Below are 7919 nucleotides of genomic sequence, written 5' to 3' on the forward strand. Positions count from 1 at the left end.
AACAACCTCCTCAGACTGTTTCTGATTGTTTACAAACGTTCTCCGAAAACTCAAGGCTAACAGAAAACTGTTTGCAAACGTTCTCAAAACGTTTGCCTATGTTTTGAGAATGAGAACTTACCTCTGTACCAAAGTCAGAGATTTTCTAATGAGGAGACACAGCACTAAAAAAATCCTCCATAGAAATACATGGGGTTAGTTTGTAACCAATAGGGCAGTTGTCTACACATATCCCGCCCCTTCCACGGCAAAAAATTCGACCAATGTGTGCCAATCATGTGGTGTGCTATGAATACATCGTGCCAATCATGTGTTGTGATCTCGCCGCTGGAGCAAAGTTGAGGCCGTGAAGCCTTGGACAGGCGCATTTCTGCAGAAATAGATGCCCAATAAGCGCCCAAATAGCGTTGCAATATGGCCGCCAAGTGGATGGACTTAAAAGGACTGCCAACGTCTTTGTTGACACTGTCATGAAGTGCGAAGTGATAATAGTCACGCCGTCCCCCTATAGTTCGCTTTGCATTAAGTGGAAAGTGTAGGGTGTAGAGCCTGACCTTAGCTACCGTCATTGGTCGATAGTAATCTCTGTAAACATTTAATTGGTCAGTCAGTCACCTCAATAGCGCAAACTTCCTTGTTTAGTGTAAGTTCACTGACTAATTCAAACGTAAATTTCCATGTTTTTGTCTCGGTTGAGATCAACATGAAGCTGAGTGCCTGACCTGCAAAGCAGGCACTTACGTGTCGGTCGCAAATAAAGGTGCCAACGACCTACAGGTAGGCTACACAATGTTCAGCAAAGCATCGAACGGCAGCGAGGGGTGAGAGCTCATCAGCTAAAGTCGACCAATGTGTTGTGATCTCGCCGCTGGAGCAAGGTTGAGGTTGTGAAGCCTTGCACAGGCGCATTTCTGCAGAAATAGAGTGGAGGGACTTAAAAGGGCTGCCAATGTCTTTGTTGACACTGTCATGAAGGGCCCTCATTTAAATGGCGCACAAAGTGCAGTCACTCAATGAGCAAAGAGTCTTATGCATAAACTAAAGCTATCATGTGGCATGCAGGTTACTACATACTTCCTTTCACACACACACACACACACACACCTATTGATGTTTGTGCTAAGGATCTTGCTCATGGTCTTAAATTAACAAATATATTTTGCTTCATAATCATCTCTATGGGGCCACTGGACACAAAGTGCATCCAAATTCACATCTTCTCTGTTGAATTGCTCATGGAATACTCATGTTACTGTAAATGCACTCACTCATACACACACACACACAAGGACCTTAGGATCTTGCTCATGGTCTTAAATTAACAAATATATCGTAACACCTCCAATTATCACCCATTTCGTTCGAAAATTCTAGAACAACGATGTTTTTTAATACTTTAAAATAACATTTGATAAATGAACCTTACATTTTTCAGTAGCCATAAGTGTGTAGATTTGAACAAAATCTGGTTTGGTTCTTACCCAGGCTTTTACTCCTGAAATATCCAATTTTGTTTACCGCGCTCGGAGGTTAGTGCTGGCCTGGTGGGTCGTCTATTCCCAACCTTTCTCACGGCACATTAACGGTTAGCCCGAGAATTCTTGTCGCAATTCAAAATTCCCCTGGAGCTTCAAGCGGATTTGTACACGCAGCCTTACAAGACTGTTTACAGCTCTTCAAGTCACGGTAAAATAAGGGTGACCAGATGTCCTCTTTTGCCCGGACATGTCCTCTTTTTGAAACCTAAAAATGTGTCCGGGCGGAATTTCAAAGTCGACCGTGATTTTCTTATTCTAGCCTCAAACGTGTTTACAGTGAATTTGCATTGCTCTCTCTTTCATTCATAGATATATATCTATGTCTTTCATTCACATACTAGTCACGGCCTCCCCCTACAGTGCATTGAGTGGAGAGTGTATGGTGTAGAGCCTGACCTTAGCTACCGTCATTGGTCGATAGTAATCTCTGTAAACATTCAGTCACCTCAATAGTGCAAACTTCCTTGTTTAGTATAAGTTCACTGATTAATTCAAACGTAAATTTCCATGTTTTTGTCTCGGTCGAGATCAACGTGAAGCTGAGTGCCTGACCTGCAAAGCAGGCACTTACGTGTCAGACATGATTGAATAGATATAAGAAAATGGACAACATATCCACATCAGTCCCCATCAACACAACTGTTTTCACAGGTCAGGATTATTAAGCTCTAAAACAGATTGTCAAAATTATAGAGCTATACTGTAAAAGATTCAGTTTGTATTTTCAGAAACACCTTGGATCAAATTTAGAGATATGCAACATTAAAGATGGGTCGCCATCTAAATGTATCTTGCGTGTATAGAGCTCAACAGCCCCGCTTTTATTGTAATTATTGTTTTTGCACATTTAAAACTTTCAAGTGTTCAAAATAGGATTTTGAGGCAGTGTTTTTCTGTTAGCGTTGGGCCGGCCAATAAAGCTCATTATCATACATAGTCACCATGTCTGTTGACGCATGCCCCCCCTCTGCATTTATCCCATCCGTTAGTGAACACTGTTAGTGAACACACAGAGCACACACTAATTTGGAGCAGTGAGCTGCCTTGCTACAGCGGCGCTCAGGGAGCAGTGAGGGGTTAGGTGCCTTGGTCAAGGGCACTTCAGCCGTTTCTACTGGTCGGGGATCAAACCGGCAACTCTTCGGTTCCAAGCCCGAAGCCCTAACCAGTAGGCCACGACTGCCCCAGTAAGCCACGACAGCCCCAGTAAGCCACCACTGCCCCAGTAAGCCACCACTGCCCCAGTAGGCCACCACTGCCCCAGTAAGCCACCACTGCCCCAGTAGGCCACCACTGCCCCAGTAAGCCACCACTGCCCCAGTAAGCCACCACTGCCCCAGTAGGCCACCACTGCCCCAGTAGGCCACGACTGCCCATGACTAGTAAAAATACACTGAAAATAGCCCAAACGGGTTATTAAATGGCTTTAGTTAGACTTTAGACTAGACCCATCATTTCAATTAGGACCCGAGGTTGCATGTGACTTGTACCCCACAATGCTTGTTCACTTCACTTCAGTGTACAGCGACCAAAGTAAGTGCAATGAAGTCATCTTTGTGGTTTGCACATATTAGTGGGACAGGGTACAGGATAGAGGCTCAAGTAAATGAAGATGGCCTCTTAGGCAGTGCAATTGATTAGACACCTTATATCATTCCCACAGTGCATCACTCTGGGGCGTGTTCTATTCGTTCTGGCCCACAGAGCAGAGAAAGGTTACTAATGACCCTATCTAATGACAGAACGCCATACCCAGATCCCGTTTCACGTGGACGCCATTTTTGGCAGCCTGTCAGTGTGGTGTGAATGTATCAAACCGCAAAGGATGTCCTCGTGTGCACTCCCAACCACCAAAGCGCAATCAATACCCCAAATAGATCTAAGAACATGTGTTGACCTTGTCTGGGTAAGTAAGTCATCCAGAGCTATTACTATACTATGAGACACGGTCCCTGGTTCAGACTTTTCTATGGGGGGGGTCGGGGGGTCAAAACACCATCGATTCCTATATTGCTTTGGTCTAATGTAGATTACAGTAATCAGAACAGCGGAAGAGAGAGTTGGTGTTGAGTTGAATTGTTGAAGTTGGGTGGAAGTACTGTACATTTTACCCTGTACATACATTACACATTACACTTACACACAATGCACGTATAACCTGGTGGATGGGTGGAGGTATAAGATCCTATGCCCATGCCACATCTCATAAAGTGCATTTTCCTTCAATATTGTATCTTTCTCCCCTGGTCTAGACGAGCTCTCATGGACAGCCAAACTAATAAGACACCCTCTTTTGCCCAAAGCATGACCCAGGGCCACACACACACACACACACGCGCGCACACAAACGCACACACACACACACACACACACACACACACACACACATCCCTTGAGATCTCACTGTACAGGACAGCAGCATATTTTGGGGAGTTTGGGGAAGAGCCTCAGCTAGAGTGTCACACTTGAGGGGAAATTATTATTATAACATATTCAGTTGCTGAAGGGGTTTCTCCAATACATGGTATTTACAATATTCTGGAAATCACAATTTGGTAAAGGAATCACTGCATTCAGTATATTTGAAAGCGTTGATTCCTGACTCAAATTACACAAAGTGAGCATGAAGATATTAACTCCAGTCCACAACAAGCCCTTTTTTCTCTCTTTGCCCAAGGCCTTACCATGGCCAGTAGGCATGGAATACATTTGGAAACACAGACGTGATATAAGTCATGTTGACAGACAGGAGGCATGAATATTAAATATTATGATTAAAATAGATAATGGATTACGTGCTCAATCCCAGGAATATGGGGGGTGGGGGTGGTGGTGGTGGTGGTGGTGGTGGGGGGGGGGGGGTCGTTGGATTCTATTAGTCATTAACGGTGACATAGGAGACACACTGCCACATTTGACACTCTTAACTTAATCATGCTGCACTGGCTTGTATGTGTGTGTGTGTGTGTGTGTGTGTGTGTGTGTGTGTGTGTGTGTGCGTGTGTGTGTGTCTTTGTCTGTGTCTCTGTCTCTGTGTGTGTGTGGGGGGGGGGGAGTGTGTCTGTGTGTGTGTGTCTCTGTGTGTGAGTGTGTCTGTGTGTGTGTCTCTGTGTGTGTGTGTGTGTGTGTGTGTGTCGTTGTGTGTGAAAGGGTGAGAGTGAGAGTGTGTGTGTGTGTGTCTGTGTGAATGTCTGTATATGTGCAGGTGTATCTGTGTTGTAAGTAAAGTGTGCATGCATGAGAATGCAACGTGTGTGTGTGTGTGTGTGTGTGTGTGTGTGTGTGTGTGTGTCTGTATGTGTGTGTCTTTTTGTGTGTGTGTGTGTGTGTGTGTGCATGTATGTTTGTGTGTGCATGTCTGTATGAGTTGGTGTGTGTGTGTGTGTGCATGTGTTTGTGCCTATGTGCGTACCTGTGTTATAAGTACAGTGTGCATGCATGAGAATGCAAGGTATGCAGCATTGCATCCTGGATCCAATTGAGCTATGTGACACATGCCACCCATTGACAGCCTTCCTCTTATGTAATGCCATGTAATCACATGTTATAATTGGCTTTTTGTTTCCTCTGTGTTGTTTTTCTGGCAACCCTCAAAGCATTTTCAAAGACCTGCCAGCCAGCTTTCAAGCATCGCCTCCAACCGCATAGCTTTGACACTCATTCTAGTGGAACATTTCAGATAGGTATGTTCCATTATATCTGCTATTTCATGTCTGTTATCATCTGAAACAACAGGGGGACTCCTTGAGAAGGTACCTTACCTCCCCCAGTATGTGACTTGTAACCCTTAAAGATAATAATAATAATGAATTATGCTATCAGCACTTTTGGAAATCTTGTATACAGTAGCTTACAGCTTGTGATCTTTGTTTTTCAAGAGCTCTTGATTGTGTATGTAACAGTTGGCAGAAAAGTTAAAAAAAGAAACCTGTTTAGTGCATGATACCAAAATGTGTGCACTCTGCATCCCATAATGATACCAGGGATGCAAAATGTGCACTCTGCATTCCATAATGTAGGCAGCACATACACATCTGCTTAGTCTGTCTGCCTCTCCACCCTCTCCATGTTTGAGTACTGACTGCCTTTCATGCTATATTAGTACACATGATTAATGGCTTCTGCTACAATACTGAATGGCTGACCTCAACCTGTTCTTGCACTGACATAGTTTTTTTTATAGTTTTTTATATTACCTTGTCTACATTATACTTTACTCTCCTATTTGTCCATATTATTAAGCGAAGCGGCGGTCATATAGGTTTAGTCAGATTTTTTTTCTTTTTTTTCTTTTTTGCATGTCCAAATTTCTGTCAAGGATTCCCGGGACACTGTAAGACCGGGGTACACGAAACTTGGTGGGCATGTAACCCCACATGGATAGTATGGAACCTCCTGTTTTCGTTTTGATCTGTACCCCCCCCCCCCCCCCCCGCTGGACTGAACCCCCCGAAAGGAGGGTAGGGCAGACACAGTTTTCTGTGAATATCTCGAGAACCGTAGGGTTTAGGAGGACCATTTTTTTTTGTATGTTGATCTCAAAGGGCCATGTCAACCCATTCCATAACCACTCATTTCATGTATAGCGCCACCTAGTTAAACACAAAAAAGTAAAAATGAGGTGTTGTAATCGCAGGTATCTGTGACCTAACATAGTCAAAACTGCACGAAATTGGAAGTGTAGGATCATTTATTATTTATTATTATTTATTTATTGACCAACATGGCGTGCAGACATGGAGTGATGGCAGCGGTGCTGCTTTACGCACTCATAACAAACTTTTTGGGAGCTAAACATCCGCATGAACTGGACAACCTAACTTCGACAAGTAGTCATACATCGCAAAAGCAGTTTGGAGTTGGTCACCTCGCATTGTTTACCACCTTTATCCGCCTTGGTATGGGAATGCAGGGCTCAGACAAACAATTCACCAAGACGGATCAAAGAGGGGGGTGACTCCTCATAACTTTCTGTCTGCTCTTAGCTGGTGACGTTCATCAATGCCCTGGCCCAATGTTCCACACTGAACTTGTAACCAAATCTCCAAAACCTGTCACAACTACAACCAGTCAGTCACCTGGCTTACAGATACGAACTGCTGTTAACGTTGTACAAAAAAGTTCGGATCACCCACCAAATTACCATGCTTGTTCCTCGGATGCTTGTTCTTCGGATGGTTCGGGGAGTAGGCCTATGTCGACAACAATCGCCACTCAAGCAAGATCAAGGGGGATGTTTGGCATGGAGGAAACGGGAGGGCCACGATCGCTGAGGCGGTGTGCATCCTCATTGGTCTCTGGGGAGGTCGCGCGGCAGCAGGTCCACCACACGGACGACTCCGTCTCCTCCGACAAGGCCAGAGGGGTCTCCTCGTCAAGGGTGATGGTTGCCCAGCCCTCGGGCAGCGCTCAACCAGTTGACCTCTGTCCAACGAACTCCACTCTTCCTGTCAACACCCTCTATGGTCCAGGTAAGCGTGGGCCAATCAAGAATCCTCGTAGAACAGGAGTCAGCGCCACTCAACGGAGAGCCGCAGGACTAAATCCAGCAATTATAAAGCTGCGTAAATTCAACCTTTTTCAAAGAGTGAACAATGCCAAAGTTCTGTGGGACCCTCAAGCAAAACCCAGTGGGCTATTGGGCGGTCACCTGAATATCCGTAGTTTTATTTCTAAAAGTGATGAGATAAAACATATTCTTGTGGACCCTAACCTGGACTTTCTATGCTTATCAGAAACTTGGTTGAATAAAAACTCCCCATCCGCAGCTCTACATATTCCTGGCTATAATGCTTTTAGGAAAGATAGAAAGGTTGGCAAAGGTGGGGGGTTACTGTTATACATCAAAGACCATATATCATGTAAAGAGGTTCAATGCTCAGCTGAGAATGAGCTTGAGCATATTTGCCTTAACATTAGCCTTTCACCACAAATGTCCTTTTCTCTCATTGGAGTCTATAGACCTCCATCTGCAAAAGCTATTTTCTTTGACAAATTAGAAACTGTTCTAAAGAAATGCAGCTCAGGGCAGGAAATACTAGTAATGGGTGACTTCAATGCAAATTGGGAGGACAAAGGCACCAGTAAAGCACTGCAACGGGTCTCAAATAAATTTGATTTCACACAACTAATCAAAGGGCCCACTAGAATAACCTCATCCTCAAAAACTCAAATTGACTTGATATTCACCAACAAACCTGAAAGGGTGACAAAATCCTTTAATATGGTCACTGGTCTGTCTGACCATAACCTCACTCTTATAGCCAGAAAGCTCACTAAATCCAGCTTTCATTTAAAACCTAACACCAAATCTAGTCAGTTAAGAATACCCAAGTGTGATGTTAATGAATTTGACAGGGAAATCAAAAATATTAACTGGGA

General features: G+C 44.1%; 1 long non-coding RNA gene across 1 annotated transcript; it reads left to right on the top strand.

The window, feature by feature from the left end:
* The first annotated feature begins 533 nt into the window (after positions 1–533).
* LOC121690075 lies at positions 534–7626 on the top strand. Its single transcript, XR_006024985.1, has 3 exons — positions 534–841; positions 3482–3493; positions 7616–7626. It is a non-coding gene; the product is annotated as an uncharacterized LOC121690075 (long non-coding RNA).
* The last annotated feature ends 293 nt before the right edge of the window (positions 7627–7919 follow it).

Source organism: Alosa sapidissima, chromosome 18, assembly GCF_018492685.1.
Source record: "Alosa sapidissima isolate fAloSap1 chromosome 18, fAloSap1.pri, whole genome shotgun sequence".
Lineage (NCBI taxonomy): Eukaryota > Metazoa > Chordata > Actinopteri > Clupeiformes > Clupeidae > Alosa > Alosa sapidissima.